The sequence below is a fragment of the Vanacampus margaritifer genome, chromosome 1 (assembly GCF_051991255.1).
Source record: "Vanacampus margaritifer isolate UIUO_Vmar chromosome 1, RoL_Vmar_1.0, whole genome shotgun sequence".
Taxonomy (NCBI): Eukaryota; Metazoa; Chordata; class Actinopteri; order Syngnathiformes; family Syngnathidae; genus Vanacampus; species Vanacampus margaritifer.
This window is the reverse complement of record NC_135432.1, coordinates 37,710,497-37,728,830: the sequence shown is the minus strand read 5'-3', so window position 1 is coordinate 37,728,830 and position 18,334 is coordinate 37,710,497. Positions and strand designations below refer to the sequence as shown.

Below are 18,334 nucleotides of genomic sequence, written 5' to 3'. Positions count from 1 at the left end.
GTCTATTTGGTCCCACTCTAAACAGAGTAAAATTTACAACTGGAAGAGAGTAAAATATTCTGAGTAAATTTTACTCAAAGTATTTTGTGTACGAGAGAATGTTTTTGGTCTCCTTTTGGATAGTAGCAAACAGTAGGAGTGGCATAGCTCAGGTGGAGCGAAGGGGGTTGCTGCAGTGGAAATGGCTGGGAGTCAATGAGTTAATAATTTGAATCTTGTCTGTGTTCCTGCTACATCACAGTGAAAAGAAGCACTCCTGCCTCTCAGTGGAGAGGTCTTTGGTTTGAATCTCGGCTCTGGCATTTCTGTGTGGGTTTTCTCTGAGTAGCCCACTTTCCTCCCAGTCCCACGTTCTAAAACATGCAAGTTATTAGGTTATTTGAAAACTTTGTATTGTTCAAAAGTGACTGTGAATGTGAATGGCTGTTTTCTCATATGTACTTTGTGATTGACTGGTGACCAGTCCAGGCTGTACCCCTCCAAAATTAGTTGGAAAGGACTCAGATCTAGCCACAATCCTAATGAGGACAAATGCTATAGAAAATGGATGCATAGATGATTAGTTTTGGCCTTTAGCAGCATTGCTATCCTGCGCTTTCCTAACTCTACTCACTTTTATCTGAGAAGTACAGGATCGCGTACTGAGAGTAATGGCCGTTTAGTGGGGCGCTGATGAAAGCAGATCTGCAGGCTGCATGTGTGCTGTGCAATTTTCCCAGCATATATTGGCACACAGAAGAGTTCCAACTACTATTTCCTGTGCATTGCCAGCACCTACAGGTCTCCCAGATGAGCTATTGTTATCTTCCAGAGCATGTTGCTCTGAATGCCTCCTTTCTCCACCCTGCACCCCCCGTACCACCCACCAATACACTCAAGCATCCACCCACCCAGCAAACACCAGAGCTGCACAGGCTCCTGGGCCGGCTGGACAAAGTAAGGGGAGGGAAGGTGGAGGTTGTGTGTTGGTGGACAGTGGTGTAGAGAGAGTGAGAGAGACAGATGGGGGGGTTGGGAGCTCGGCATAGTGTGCTATTCATCAGCACAGTCTCCCTTGGAACATTGGAAAAGGTTTTTGGGCCGAATCACATTGCCTCGACTGGAAAGTATTTGTGTAATCAATGTACCTCACCGCAAGCATGTTTTCCGGAAGAAGATCACAGCACAGCGGAAGAGGGAAGCACAAGCGTACACCTGCGTGCCTTGCATAGAAAAAAAAGTTCTATCAAAATGATGTTTTTGTAACCAATCTAACTGCATAGTCTGTGTACCGATTTGCGTTATCACAACAAGCACTTCATAAAAACTCGTGCTACCTCATGCTGAGACGCGAGTTTGACATTCCACACATAACTTGGCATTATTGAACTGTCACGAATCAGCCTGAGGTGGAGAAGAATCAGAGAGCAAGAGGCAGAGAGAGAGAGAGCTACATAAAAAAAAAGCCACCGCCATCGCTGGCCTTACTGTTTTTCATGATGGTTCATTATTCATGGCTGTCTGTGCGTGTGGAGACAGACTTCTAATTGCCGTCTAAATCAAATCTCGATATCTGCAGCCAGAGATTCCACTCACTGCTAAACTTTGGCCTCCTTTACTCTTTTTCAAAACCTCTTTGTGTATGTGTGTGTTTTCAGATTACGCGCGTGATTTATTCAGTCAGATGAGACCAGGAGACCAGATGGCTGTGGGATTATCACATCCTTCATATTCAAATCCACTGCCTTAAATTCCCAATGGCCAAAGTAGTTCAAGTACTTCCCTTAAACTTTGGGTTCCGACACCCGCCATGGCCAAGACACAGCAGAACCGCTTCTCACACTCATCAAGCCTGAGACACCCCATTGACCGTGGATGTTTGTGGACTGAATCGCAGCTCTTTGTCCAGGCTGCAGAAAGCATATATGTCCTGCAGGCCCTTCCCATCTGCAGCCTGACCAGTTTCTGTACAGCCCCAATAATAGGGCCTGTGTGTGACAGAGATGGATGAGAGCCCAAGGGAGCTCATAAAACCTGCAGCAAGGAGGGAGGCATGGAAGGAAGGAGGGAAGGAAGGGAGGGGAAAGTTGACAGCAGGCGCTACGTCCTCTCAAAGCCGGCCAGAGCGGACATTAGAGGACTCATTGAGGCAGGCTAACTGCTGTCCACTCCATCATCAGCGTACTGCCGCTGCAGAATGGACTTCTTTCACAGTAAATCCCCACCACTACACCCTACCTCCTCTGACCAATGTCCTGGACAGCTGCCCACATGCACCTCAGCAAGTCTTCAAAAGGAGAATAATTACTTTCTAAATGTGTAATTATGCATGTACTATACTCTATGTGTTGCATGGAGTCTCATTTAACAATCCAAAAAGTCTTATCTACATGGCGGCGCTGTTGTGCAGATGGATCATAAAGTGCTCTATTTATCAAGATATGTACTGGTGGTGTAATGGCATAAATAGAGTCACAGTTTGGATCGGATCCTGGATTTGAGTAACGAATCGGATCGTTTTTTGGATCAGCAAAAAATAAACAATAAAAAAAAGATAAATAGTACTTTGTCTTCATTTATTTTGTAAAATGCTTTCCACCATTAAATGAAAAAAAAAATCAATTCAAAATGTCTAATATAGCCGTTTAGGATTTAGTGTCTTCATTTATTTTGTAAAACACTTTTTCCCCATCCATCCATCCATCCATTTTCTTGGCCGCTTTTTCCTCACAAGGGTCGCGGGGGTGCTGGAGCCTATCCCAGCTGGCTTCGGGCAGTAGGCGGGGTACACCCTGAACTGGTTGCCAGCCAATCGCAGGGCACACAGAGACGAACAACCACACTCACATTCACACCTAGGGACAATTTGGAGTGTTCAATTAACCTGCCATGCATGTTTTTGGAATGTGGGAGGAAACCGGAGTACCCGGTGAAAACCCACGCAAGCACGGGGAGAACATGCAAACTCCACCCAGGAAGGCCGAAGCCCGGACTCGATCTCACGTCCTCTGCACTGGGAGGCGGACGTGCTAACCAGTCAGCCACCGTGCTGCTTTTTCCCCATTAAATGAGAAAAAAAAAATCTATTCAAAATGTCTAAAATAGCCATTTAGAATTTAAGAACACAACTTTAAGTGCAATATGAGGCAGAAACATTCTTATTTTATACATGGCCTATATATAAAATAAGGTAGTAAGGGCTTAAAGTTGTGTTCCTAAAATCTAAACGGTTATGTTTGACATTTTGAGTTGAATATTTTTCTTTTTAAATGGGCAAAAGCGTTTTTATAAAATAAATGAAGTTAAATTATTTTATTTTTTTTATAATGAAAAAGACCTCTAAGGCACATTCCCTTCTTTTAAACTTGGAGAGTGAATTACAAAGTAGCCTAGGTCCAGAAAATAATTAAAGTAAGCCAGGTAGGTATGGCTACGACCGGGCACTATTTCGCTATTTCAGGTTGTGAAGCTCTGATGGGGTAGGGAGACCGGCCGGCTTCAGCGCAAGTAACATGAACTGTCATTGTATTTCCGGTTAAGCATGACAGGAGCCGTCTGGGCAGTGGAGCCGTCAAGACAAATGACTGCCGAGCATGCGAGGAAATAGCAGGGCAGCGAACCGATTGGATATTGACAGCGCGCGTTGGAGTGACGTCAGGTCAGTCAAATCCATTTTAAGTGTGTTTGCATCCTATCCAAATTGGATACGAAACTACCTCCCGCATGTGGTTCCAATCCGTCCCGCAAAAATTGGATTTCATGTGCTTTGTGACTGTTCAGACTACAAAATAGCCATCCACATTCAATCTGGATGGGCTAAAAATCTGATTTGGGCTGTCAGTCTGAACAAGACCTAAGGCTATTTGCATTGGCGTCAATGTATTATTTGGCAAACTTTATTTTGAAGTTAGCATGAGCATAAGCGGTGTGTTACGTTGAGTATGTTTCAGCTTCTTTGACATGTCTGAATGGTGTCCACTGTGAATGTGCACTTTGTTGTTGTTGGGTTTTTTTCCCCCACCAACCAATCCGCGGCTCATGTGCAATCCGAACTGACAACGGATCAATCCGTTGCACAACTAATATGTACGTATGTGATATAACGATGACATACATGTGCTTTATGATGCTAAAAACACCTGTTAATGTTGCACTTCTGTTAGTGCTTTTGGGATAGAGGAGGAATTGTGACTAAACAGCATCATTTAATAACATCAAACAATATCATTATTGCACAATTTTACTGAAGTTTTTGTGATTGGTTGTAAGAAAGCATTTAAACCCTTGGCTTTTTCTACTGACCAGTGACCTCAGCCGGCTGCAAGGAGATTGATAAAAAGCTGGAGGATATGCACATTTAAACATTCAAAACTGCATGTGTGAGTGTTCCATGGTCCCAGGGGGGACAGATGTTCCTCTGCTGACCGCCTTACTGTCTGTGCGGCCATTGTGGCGGACGAGCATCCAGCAGGCGCGCGCAGCTCGGACAATCACTTTGTCCCTGAGACAAAAGATGAAGGATCCTATTGTTAGAGGCCTTTCTAATTATGGAAATCTTATTAATCTATTCAGCAGCGGTCCACAGAGAGCTTTTGTGCGAGCCTGGGATTTATCGAGGGAGCAGTGTGAGCTATATCCTTTTGTCGGCCTGCGTGATGGCAACACAGCTCACTTCAGCCAAAATCAGCCTGGTGGAGGGACTGGAGTTCAAGCTAGACCAGGGCCTTAGGTTAGGGTGACCAAACGTCCGTTTTTGTCCGGACATGTCCTCTTTTAAGAAAATGATCCGGATTTTGTGTCTACGCTGGTTGCTTTACTCCAAGAGCACTCTTTCACTCAGCAGCAGATTTAGCACAAGTGTGACCTGCATTCAGCCCAGCATGAGCAACAGCATCTCTATACCCGCTGCCATTTGTCAAATTATTTGCCAATCAAATCCCGCCGTGGCACACGCCCATTTCTGGATTTTACGCAAGCCAGGCAAGAGGCACCCGCCTGTCTTCACCAAAGTCATAAAAATATAGTATATGCAATAAATAGAATGTTTTACAACAACGCTGAACTATATTTATAATTTAAACAATACTTGTAGATGTATTTGCAATGATTGTGGTTTTAAAAAAATCGCGAGTGCAAACCACTTGCCTGGTCGTCTGTTCCCATTTACTTCAATGCGGCTGAAAGAGTCAAGCAGGTATGACGCCGCGCCCAGACCTACAAAATCTATGTTTGTTTACGGACAACCTAAACAAGAAATATACAGGTTTCCGTTCTGGTCGGGATTCATTCGAGGCAGAATGTTTGGTGTGCAAAGTTGACACGGATGTCTCCGTTGCCAACAAAGGGGCCGGCGTTTTGGGCCACCATATAAGTTCAACTATACGCTTAGAAAAAAAAGCCACTCTTGGGGAAAGTTCTTCAGGTAAAATAGTGGACTACTTTGTCAATGCAAAAAATGATGTTAAAGTTATTGCTGCAGGGACAGAGAGCCTTTGCGTTTCACATTGTTAAACAAGGCACTGACTGTCATTCTGAAGTACTTAAGATTGTAGAGTTCTTTTTTGCTATTTCTCTTTCATAATGCAAATGTAGAGAGAATACTTTCACTGATGCAAAGCCAGTGGACAAAGGATAGGGATAAGTTGTCTGTGGATTCACTGAAGGGACTTCTGTTTACTTAGTACAATTTTAAGCCCATGTCATGCAAAGAATTTCATTTACACTTGACTTTAAGCACTTTATAGCTTAATTTGTTGTTTATGACTTTGGGCAATAATGGCAGTTAAACTGTTGGTGGCTGATACTGTGATTTAATTGCACTGTTTTTGCATGTTTCCATTTTTGAGCCGCATTTAAAATGTGTTACGGCACTCCGTTTTGGGGTCCTCTTTTTTGATAACCACAATCTGGTCAAGAATAGCAGGAGAAGCGAGGCACTCTATATAGCAAAGACTCATCGGGACTTGGACTTGAGTCGACTCGAGTCGACTCGAGTCACTGTTCCTCATCAGTGATGACAATTTCCCCTACACAGCTCTACAGGTGTTACTTCCAAAACGACACCAGCATGTTAATTTTTCCAACAAGAGGAGGAAATCCCCTAGATCAGTGTTTCTCAACTTTATATAAGGCATGGCACACTTTTTTTTTTATTAAAAAAAATCTCAAGGCACACCACCCATAGAGAATGTTTAAAAAAGAAGCTCTATAATGGCTGCAGTGTGACTTTTTTTTTTTTAACGTTTATACATGCAGTATATACATATCACCTCAGTCAACACCTATCTAACACGTTTTGAATGTTTCCCTCCTCCTCCAACACACCTGATTCATATGATCAGCTCATCAGCAAGCTCTGCAGAAGCCTGATAATGATCCTGAGGGTTTGAATCCGGTGTGAGAGGAGGGAAACATCCAAAACATGCTAGATAGGTGCCCTTGAGGATCGGAGTTGGCGACTCCTGGTCTAGACTAACAAAATACAGACATTATTGCTGCGTTTTTAATTTTATTAAATAGTTATGGGACTGCTTGCTTCGCAAGCAGGCACATATTGTTATTCTACCTAGGACAGTGGTTTATTATGGGACTGCTGAAAGCAGCACATATCACTCTCCACCCTAGAAAATCACGAGATTTTTCCGCAAAAATGCGGCCCGTACCGTAGATCGCACCGGGACAAATGAGGTATCAAACGATGCGGCTCGATCTGACTCGGTGCGGCATTACTTTTCTAGGAATTCTGAGTTACCATGGCGACGCAATTCCCCAAAAACTCCGAAAAAACTCCCATAGGAAATGAATGGAGAAAGGGGGAACAAATTACAGATCAAGCACCTTTTTCCAAGACACGCTGCACACGCATACGTTATCCGACCGATACGAATTTTAGCTCATTTTGTAGGAATTTTTCCCATCTTTAGCTCAGTGTCGAAATATTTTTTAAGGAATGTAAGCTCTCCCCCCTGTGCGGGTTCAAAGACAGTGAGTGAATTAGGCTTCTACTGCACTCTGTTGACCAATTAACTTTAGAGTGGCGGGAAAAAAGAAAAGTCTACTTGTATTTGCAAAAGTTTCACTTCAACTCGTCACCATGGCCACAATCTTTGCTCACTAGACATCAAATTCTCACATTTTGTAGTCACGAGTGTCTTCTTTCAGACAAACTAACTTTTCTTTGGCTAAGGTGTCATTTAGTACCTTTATTTTCCCTTTAAGCGAGTAGAAGTTGGACTCTCTCGCCTATCTCTCCCATGTTAATTTGGGCGACTTTTTCCTCTTCATTTCGAATAAATCATAAGTTTTCAACCTGCTCTCATTTGGTCATTTTTCATCCGATTAAAAAAATGAGAACATGCTCGTGTTCCCCAAACCCTTGCCGTTCTAACGAGCCATTTCTTGAATCTGTATCTTGAAGAGTTAAGTCGTGGGAGGCTCTTCTTTGAGGTGTGCGTCTCTCATTCAATCTCAATTCAATGTGGGTGCGTGACATCACTTCAACTCGTCACCATGGCCACAATCTTTGCTCACTAGACATCAAATTCTCACATTTTGTAGTCACGAGTGTCTTCTTTCAGACAAACTAACTTTTATTTGGCTAAGGTGTCATTTAGTACCTTTATTTTCACCTTAAGCAGGAGAAGTCGGACTAATTCGCCTGCCTTTTACATGTTAAATTCAGGCGCCTTTCGCTCTTCATTTCTGATAAATCATACGTTTTCAACCTGCTCTCATTTGGTCATTTTTCATCCGATAAAAAAAAATGAGAACATGCTCGTGTTCCCCAAACCCTTGCCGTTCTAACGAGCCATTTCTTGAATTTGTATCTTGAAGAGTTAAGTCGTGGGAGGCTCTTCTTTGAGGTGTGCGTCTCTCATTCAATCTCAATGGAATGTGGGGCGCGTGACTGCTCCAAGTCAAAAATGGGTGTGAGTTCTTAAAGAGACAGTGACATATTTTTAGATTATGGTGAACTTCCATATTTCTTGACCGATTCCAGTCATTTAAATTTTTAACTGTTCAGCTCATTTACATTTTTTTTAAATACATGTTCAGGGACAGTGAGATACTTTTAGTTGATGTTCATTATGGTTAACTTCCACATTTCTTGACCGATTCCAGTCGTTTAAATTTTAAACTGTTCAGCTCATTACCAAAGAGTTAGCAGTCCCATTCAAAATTTCCGTGGGAATTTTTCTAGTTTAGTTTTGCTGTTTATGTCACATTTTAAAACTGAATTTTTGTATTATAGATATATGATCCACTACTTTTCAAACGTGTTTCCATGTATGTGCACACACGTCTTCTCTTGTGAATTAAATGTTTCCACAAACATGAAGGCTGAAACATGCACACAACGCCGGATCAGATGTTTTATTGATGTTGTGTACACATGACAGAAGACTTTAGTGTCATTCCAGTAGTCTGGGCGTGTGACGTGAACTTCTAAAATGGTAAACACCCTCACATTAAAGAATTTATGTGCATGTTAAAAGTGTGGTTTAAATTTTTATTTCCAATGTTTTTTTTTCTTTTCTTAAAGTGCATTTAAACATACCGACTGACAGCGTTTGCTGTTGTGGAAGAAACCCAAGTAGAAGTTTATATTAGTACTCATGTTTTCTTATAACAAGGAAGTGGTGAAACATTATCTTGCCAAGAAGCCGAGCGATGGAGGGCTCTGGTGCTGTTTCACTGCTCCCAAGAGGGTGTCATCTCTTTCTACCTCTCGTGGAATTTTTATTTTTCCTGCCCCAAGGAGCAAACCTTCTGGAAGAGTGCGATATTAAACTGTTGAAAACAAGAGGGCTGTGGATCAATCCAATCTGGGACTCCTTTCAAGATTAAACATCACTTCAGCCACCCACACTCCTCCACCCATCATCATCACCCACGGAGGTTCACGCTCATATGTATGCATGTCTCCTCATATTTTGTTGCTGCTTCTAATTACAGACGATTTTATCATGCACAAATGTTGTTCAGCTAAGATCTTAACTCTTGTGTTGGACAAAACAAAACAAATAATTACAAAAAACAAAATGAATAAAACCTCTTCAGCTGACCTTGTTCTTTCTTTCTTTCTTTAATGCAATTCAAATACACCAACTGGAAAGCAAATTTGGATATCGGTGTTGTACCTGAACGAGTTCAATTATAGAGGACCAAAACTACCAAAATTAAAAATGACTAGAAGTGAAATTAAAAACAGCTGTATAAAATAGAATTAAAAAATAAAACAAATGAAATAAAAACAATAACTATATATATATATATATATATATATATATATATATATATATATATATATATAAATACAAAACTAAAAAACAAGATTCAAATAAATATGTCATTATTTGGCAACCCAGCGGCTAACAGTCGCAAGGTGTATATGTCGTCTGGGGCTTGGGTTTGCGTGTCCCAATGATCCTAGGGCTTTGTTGTCTGGGGCTTATGTCACCCATAGCAAACAAGTCCTAGGTGAGGGACCAGACAAAGCATGGCTCAAACAGACCCCTTATGATGGTACAAATATTGGATCCTTGGTTTCCCTTGCCCGGACACGGGTCACCAGGGCCCCCCTCTGGAGCCAGGCCTGGAGGCAGGGCTCGATGACGAGCGTCTGGTGGCCGAGCTTTCACCCATGGTTAGAATAATAAATACAAAACTAAAAAACAAGATTAAAATAAATATGTCATTATTTGGCAACCCAGCGACTAACAGTCGCAAGGTGTATATGTCGTCTGGGGCTTGGGTTTGCGTGTCCCAATGATCCTAGGACTTTGTTGTCTGGGGCTTATGCCCCTGGCAGGGTCACCCATAGCAAACAGGTCCTAGGTGAGGGACCAGACAAAGCATGGCTCCAACAGACCCCTTATGATGGTACAAATATTGGATCCTTGGTTTCCCTTTCCCGGACACGGGTCACCAGGGCCCCCCTCTGGAGCCAGGCCTGGAGGCAGGGCTCGATGACGAGCGTCTGGTAGCCGAGCTTTCACCCATGGTTAGAATACACCAAATAGAAATAGAATTTCTCCGCTGAAAAGGCAATGTGGGTCCCCCTTCCTATGGAGTCACCACCTGTAGGAGCGGTGCGTAGCGAGCTGGGTGGCAGCCAAAGGCGGGAACTTTGGCGGTCCGATCCCCGGCTACAGAAGCTAGCTCTTGGGACATGGAATGTCAACTCTCTGGCGGGGAAGGAGCCCTTGCTGGTGTGTGAGGCAGAGAAATTCCGACTAGATATTGTCGGATTCTCCTCCACACACGGCTTGGGCTCTGGTGACAATCCTCTCGAGAGGGGCTGGACACTCTTCCACTCGTGGTGAGAGGCACAGAGCAGGTTTGGGCATACTTATTGCCCCCCGGCTTGGCGCCTGTATGTTGGGGTGCACCCCGGTGGACGAGAGGGTAGCCTCCCTCTGCCTCCGGGTGAGAGGACGGGTCCTGACTGTTGTTTGTGCTTATGCACCAAACAGCAATTCAGAGTACCCACCCTTTTTGTCCTTAGAGTCCTTAGAGGGTGTGTTAGCGAGCGCTCCCTCTGGGGACTCCCTCGTTCTGCTGGGGGACTACAACACTCACGTGGGCAATGACAAGTGAGACCTGGGGGGGCGTGATTGGGAGGAACGTTCCCCCGATCAGAACCCGAGTGGTGTTCTGTCATTGGACTTCTGTGCTCGCCACAGATTGTTCATAACGGACACCATGTTCAAACATGGGGGTGTCCATATGTGCACTTGGCACCAGGACACCCTAGGACGCAGTTTGATGATCGACTTTGTAGTCATGTCATCGGACTTGCGGCCGCATGTTTTGGATACTCGGGTGAAGAGAGGGGCGGAGCTGTCAACTGATCACCACCTGTCAGAAAGAGTTTCAACACCCACCTCCGGCAGAACTTCTCTCTTGTCCCGAGGGAGGTGGGGGACATTGAGTCTGAGTACTCCATGTTACGCGCCTCCATTGTTGAGGCGGGCGATTGGAGCTGTGGCCGTAAAGTGGTCGGTGCCTGTCATGGCAGCAATCCCCGAACCTGCTGGTGCACACCAGTGCTAAGGAATGCCATCAAGTTGAAGAAGGAGTCCTATTGGGCCTTTTTGGCCTGTGGGACTCCGGAGGCAGCTCACAGGTACCGACTGGCCAAGCGGAATGCAGCTTCGGTGGTTGCTGAGGCAAAATTTCGGACATGGGAGGAATTCTACCCTTCTGACAGAATGACTCGACCGCTCTCGTGCAAAGTCTCTTCGCCTCTTCCTTGGCGGCTTCAAGCCCATGAGTGTGGACAGGAGGCACACGTCCCACTGGGTCCTCCACCAAACTCCACCCTCTTGACAGAATGAACCGACCACAGAAGGACCCAGCGGGAGCTCTGTCATGCCAGGAACAAATACTTGCCTCTTGAGCCCAAGTAATAGCCTTGTTGGACGAAGCCCTGCGGCTCCTGGCTTCGGCTGGTGGCGCTCTGGGTAGCAAGCCTCAAGTCCCCGAACCACATCTGCCACAGCTTCAAGTCCCCGAACCACGTCTGCCGCAGCTTCAAGTCCCCGAACCACGTCTGCCGCAGCTTCAAGTCCCCGAACCACGTCTGCCGCAGCTTCAAGTCCCCGAACCACGTATGCCGCAGCTTCAAGTCTCCGTCATGCTACCAGTGTTTGCCTTGTTGTCCTTCCCACGTTTTGTTTTCTCTTGCCATTTGGAGTTCGCTTTTGTTTTGTAGTAATTAAAGTCCTTTTTTGTATATCCCTTCGCCTCCTTGCCCTGCTTCCCTGCGACTGGGTCCTCCACCAAACTTTGCCATCTTGACAGATGTAATTTCCCTCCCGTCATGCTACCAGTTTTTGCCTTGTTGTCCTCCCCACGTTTTGTTTTCTCTTGCCATTTGGAGTTCGCCTTTGTTTTGTAGTAATTAAAGTCCTTTTTTGTACATCACCTTCGCCTCCTTGCCCTGCTTCCCTGTGACTGGGTCCTCCACCAAACTTTGCCTTCTTGACAAATTCGGGCAGTAGGCGGGGGTACACCCTGAACTGGTTGCCAGCCGATCGCAAATAATAATAATAATAATAATAACGATAATAATAATACTAATAATAATAACAATAATAATAATAATTATTATTATTATGTTGTTGTTGTTAATTTTTTCAGGGTCCACTTTGCATGTTTAAAAAAAAAAATTAACAAACATGAGCAATGAATTTGTATTACTGTAAACCATCCATCCTGCTATTTTCTTAACCGCTTATTCCTCACAAAGATTGCAGGGGTGCTAGAGCCTATCCCGGCCAGCTTCGGGCAGTAGGCGGGGTGCACCCTGAAGTGGTTGCCAGCCAATCGCAGGGCACCCAGAGACAAACAACCATCCACACTCTCAATCACACCTATGGACAATTTGGAGTGTTCAATTAACCTAATTAATTAGCCATGTAGGCACAGGGAGAACATGCAAACTCCACCCAGGAAAGCCAAAGCAGCACTGGGAGGCAGTCGTGTTAACCAGTCAGCCACTATAAACCATATCAGATTTATGATGCAAAAAAAGTTTTGGCCAGGCTTGTGGTAAAATAGCTATTTTAACTAGAGAGAATCACTTTGGGCCCTATTTTCGAAGACACGCTTGGCATAACTGGGCCTCCAGTGGATGTGGCTGCCACGCCAATTCATTGAACAAATTTTTATCATCCATACCTCCATACCTCTTCTACCGCTTATCCGAGATCGGATCTCGGAGGTAGCAGCTTTAGCAGGGAAGCCCAGACTTTCCTCTCCCCAGCCACTTCAACCAGCTCCTCCAACGGGATCCCAAGGCGTTCCTAGGCCAGCCAAGAGACATAGTCTCTCCAGCGTGTCTTGGGTCGTCCCCGGGGCCTCCCACCAGTAGCACATGCCCGGAACACCTCTCCAGGGAGGCGTCCAAGAGGCATCCAAACCAGATGCCCGAGCCACCTCAACTGGCTCCTCTCAACGTGGAGGAGCAGCGACTCTACTCGGAGTCCCTCCCGGATGACCGAGCTTCTCACCCTATGTCTAAGGGAGAGCCCAGACACCCTGCGCTATTCTTATCATTATCATCTTAAAATCATTTTAATAGCGCCCCTGACTGTGTGCTACAACTGGATGGGGGTAACGCATAGATGCACCAGAGATCTGGGGTACAAAGTGGTCTCCAATTGCCCAAGTCATGCGGGTTACTACGTCATACCTAAGGAGAGATCTTGCAGTTTACCTTTATAAACGCACTTTGCACCAATAAACGCGCCAATCTTATCTCTCGGTTCCCGGCAAATCAATTTCAGCTTCACTAATGTCAAGGACTGTGTGCGTTTCGATTGGCCTGACTTGAAGGGGAATGAGGTGAGCCTCTTCAATTGACTGGACTCGATCTGTTTCATCCCATTACAATAATAATGTGAACAAATCTGTGGCTTTATCACTTCTTCTTTTTTATTATTCCAGACATCGCAAAAATCATACCAATATACTGCACAAAACTGGTGAGAATCAAAGCTTCATAAATTACAGGCCAGTCTCTCAGCTGCCACAATTCTCCCAAAATTTGTAAAAGCTCTTCAATAACAGTTTAGATCAATTTGTAGAAGAAAAAAAATCCTCTCCAGTAGCCAGTACAGATTTTGAACAAACACTTCAACTTCTCTAGCCTTGACAGAACTCATCGAAAGCATTACAGACTCCATATACAATAAGAAAATTGCTTATTGCCTCCAAAAATGGTAAATAGTCAATGGTCTGAACTTGTACAGCACTTTCTACAAGCATTTGATGCTGTAGATTATGATATATTGATCAGGAAATTGGAATACTATGAGATAAATTGTGATTACCTTGGATTGGAAGAAGAGTTATTTAACAAAAGGCAGCTGTTTGTGATGCTGGGTTTGTATATAAATCACATGGTATGTGGAGTCCTCCATGGGTCAGTCATGGGGCCAAATTTGTTCATCCTATTCAGTATATTTAAAAAAAAAAATTAAAAAAAAGTTTGTTGAAACCAAGTCAGCAATAAATTTAAGCAAAACAAAATTAACGATACTGGGAAATATCAAATCAAGTAATCAAATAAAGACAGTCATAGAGAGTGTAAATATATAGAGTACAGTGCATGAAATCAAACCTCACATACAACATATCCACATGATGGAGTGGAAAGCATCATAACGCAAGCGGAGCTCGCACAGACTGCCCACATAAACATTAGCAGTTTAGCTGCTACTAACCAGTGTACCGTCGAAATACTAAGCTGTCAATCGGGACTAACCGATGGGTCTGCACACGCGCATGCTAAGTTACCAGACAAAATGTGACTTGTTTCTTAAACAAATTAAACTAAACAAGTGTATCCGTTAAAACTTCATGTTGAACGCTGATGTTAATCATTTCATAGACTTTTAATGTTTTGTACATTGTTAATAAACAACATATTATGTGCAAAAAATCTTGTGTGCGCTAAATATATTTCAACATCTAGAGACTGAATGAAATTAATTTATTATGAAATTTGGCATAATCTTTGGATATCCTGAAGTATCCTTGGCCCCCCGAGGGTCCCCCATTTCTAAAAGTCTGGCTCTGCCAGAGGTGCCACAGATAACATGCATTAGGCATATGCGTGCTGTTCTACTTATTACTTGAGTTTAAGGAGAAAAGCAAGGGAACCTGCTGTTTACAGTATGTGTATGCAAGGACTGTCTGCACTGCTTCTACAATAATTGAAAAATACACAACAATACTACACGTTCTTGATGGGCTTCTGTGTGCGCATTTTACAAATGACTTTTTGTAGCATTCTGAGCATATGAATTAATAAAGGAGTTTGAAGGAAGATACTTGCTAATCATAACGTAAAGCACGCACCATAACAGTGGAAGAATAAAAAGGCATTGATACATTTTATATCGGAAATCAAAATCAAGGAGGAATGAAACGCGGCTTTTACTTCCTGCCATGAAGCTGCACCCTTATTCGCTGTTGCGGTCATGATGCAGCACTCTGATTTGTCAGTGCAAAGTGTAGCACGTCCACCATGAAATCCATTTAAAATTAATTCATTTTTAATATCACTTGCCATCACAAACACTTTGAATTGACGTACATTTTCTAGATATGAATGGTGGATATTTTCTGCCTAAAGATTTTTGCCACTTTATGTCAGAGTGTCTTAATTTAATCTAGCCTCTAAATTCTTTCTCTTAATTTATCCAAATGAGCCTCAGTCGGAAGCATGTAGATATGTGAGGTTTAACTGCCAAGCTTTTTTTGAAAAGCACTTCAGCATGAGTTGGTTGACTTAATGACAAAAGTAAAGTTCCTTCATACACATTTGTTGCTGAAGGAATTGAGGCCCAACATCTCTCACACAGCTGTCATGAGAGTGAATGACAGGCTGCAAGGAGAAAGAAGGCAAGAGAACGGCATCAGTTATTTGGGCAATGGATGACTACTTGTTGTAACACTTAAACGTATAGAAGAAAATCATATGTTCCTTAAGACATGCCAACATTAAATAAAAAGCTGGAGTTTGGGCTGGAGAGTGAGAGACAAGCGGGCTTGAGAGTCTGTTCTATATCAGAGTTAGTTATCTTGATTTGTTGTCCCGTCAGGAGGCCTCTCAAGTCCTTTGTTCAGAAGTTCACAGTGATTTATGACACTAATATCAAGGAGGACATTCTTACTGGGCTGGGGCCCTCCTACTGCCACGCGCTACCTGGCCTGTCATAAAAAGACCAATCTGAGAGGCTGGCTGCATTTCACTGCGTGGCAGGTGGAGATGCTGGGAAATTGTCTTTGGATGTTCGCTCGCTTTGCTATGAAAAACTCTTTTTATTACCTGTATACACGCAAAACGGATAATGAATTATTTCCATTTATTGTGTGTACAATTTCAGCCCCATACGTGCTCAATAACTTGTGGTATCATGTGACCTGTAGCCAAAAAGATGTTCACGGAAATTGGAGGTCATGACGTCCTCTATAGCGTCTAACAATGGGGATCACTAATCACTAACCAGCCGTGTATAATTGGGCAGTGCGCGGGAATATTTTGATAAATCCACACGTTGGTTACAGGGTTGCCATCAATCAAAAGAAACACATCTGCGCACAGTCGCACTCCGCCACCCACTCCCACTGGCACATCTGGTCATTCTGTCATGCTCTTAAGGAGATGCTCTCACAATATGAGAGTGCAAGAGTTTTCACACATGCACACACAAAGCCCAGTGCCCATTTATATTTGAGTGAAACATATAACGTGTTTCAGAAAAAAATGTAATTAAAATAAAACACACGTAACAATTGCAGGATGTAATGGCCTTATCAATAAACAGTATCATCGAGTACACAAATGTATGTACTTGCAGTCTAAAACAGTGGTTCTTAACGTTTAAGTGTTTGATCGAACCACATGTGTTCAGTTAGTCAGTTTCAGGGGTTCAGCAGAGGCCAAGATATACATACACATTTTGTGTGGCTCCGTTCCATATTTATAGAATAACAATGCCTCAGCCTTTGGGCTTCACCAAATCATAGAAAGCTTTGTTCCAATGTATCTTTGCAAGCGAGGATGGTGGACATGAATAAACATAGAGAAAATGAAAGGCGTGAAAATCATATGATATGATATGTGAAGCTACACATTTTATAACTTGTCTAAATCAGGCAACAGCAAAAGTCACATTGGTTCATTTTACATTTTGTGCACACACACACATTATAATTATATATATATATATATATATATATATATATATATATAGAGAGAGAGAGAGAGAGAGAGAGAGAAATAATTCCCCCAAATTATTGGAGTGATCATTTGGTTGTCTTAGCCACTTAACAAAGCAAACCCTATTTAAAGGGACACAATAAAAGATGACCGAGCAAATTCTTCCAAAGAAAATACATCAATGCTGTTTGTTGTTTTTTGTTTGTGGCATTTTTACTACCTTTGAATGGTGGATTTAAAGATTAAGCGTATATTTCTAAGGACGATTAACGCCTTCATTTAGCAAAAAAATGTAAAATAAGTATTTAAAAGATTACCCAAAAAGGTGTACTTATGGCTATAATCCAAACGTGCATTGCATCAAGTGAAATATAAAATGCAATATGACAACATACGGATAATATCCAGTTAAATTGTAGTATGTCTTGTGAAAAGTTTTTGTTGTTGTGCAGAGTCTTTGGGGTGAGGCTGCATCCAAACTGGTTGATGGCATTTGCTAAACATTGATTAATTGACAAACCTGTTTAGAATTGCTAATGGCGGTGCAGCAAAAAGAAGGGAAAAAAAGGAAAAGAAAAGCATCTGCAACATACTCGATTTACAGCCCCTTTTAGTGCTCTCTCCAAAACGAGAAAGCCTGCAGAATAATTGCTGGATGCGTCACTTCATGCTTGTAATTTTAGAAACAACTCCCCATCCCCCGCGCCTGCTAACACACGTCCACAAATGGCAGGAGCCTTTCCGCTGCCCCCTCCCCTTCAAGAAAAACAGTCCTTATTTTGTGTGACTGCAGGCAGGCTTTGGGTCATTGTGTGCACTAATATATCAAAGAACAGCTGTGATGACTAACCTCTTCTTCCATCTGTCCCGCTCGCCAAATCTCCTGCACAGTCAACATGTTCTACATTGGGCTCCTGCATGATTCCATTTTTATAACATAAGCAGTTTATTGTGATGCAGACAAACTTGTTCGTCATGTTCCTCCATTACAACCGCTGCAAAACAAACACCTGATCACACAATGATCCAAGGGCGTAATTTCTCAAGTGTGGTCATTTACTAATTAGCTGCAGTGGTGAGAATACTGCTGCCTCAGGAATTCAGTGAAGTGTTGCCATCCAAATGAGCCTTCTTAATTGGGCCCTTAACAGGAGCAGGGGTCTCCTTAATGAGCTGATGAACCCTTAGAGAGCAGGAGCTGAGGGCTGCTGGACTCGCGGGGTCCCGGGTACCTAACCTTATTTCTGTGGGCGCACACGTACACAGACTAGGGGCTAATGAAAGCCCATTCACACCCAACACTAATGTGTTTACTCAAGGGCCTCACAGGCCCCGCCACCAAACCACTCATGCCACTCGGCCCCACAATGGCGATGGGCGCCGGCGCGTTCGACCCTCTGTGTGAGATCTGCTGCTTCTTTCTTCAATGCAAGCCACTTCATTCAGAAAAAACACACATAGCCAACATAAAAATAAGGGAGTGAGGGAGAAGGTAGAGGGCTCAGGCAGAAGAGAGGCATAAAAACTCGGTTTGTCTTAAAAAATGGCATCGCTACACCAGCAGGAGCCCTGAGCAACAAGAGTTAAGGGACTCACGGGTTGGTGGCCTGGGACTGATTT

At 43.3% G+C, this 18,334-nt stretch overlaps 1 protein-coding gene across 1 annotated transcript in view; it reads right to left on the bottom strand.

Annotated features, from left to right (window-relative positions):
- fignl2 (fidgetin like 2) overlaps positions 1 to 18,334 on the bottom strand; it is a 28,854-nt gene that overhangs the window by 6,825 nt on the left and 3,695 nt on the right. The gene's annotated exons all lie outside the window — the stretch shown is intronic.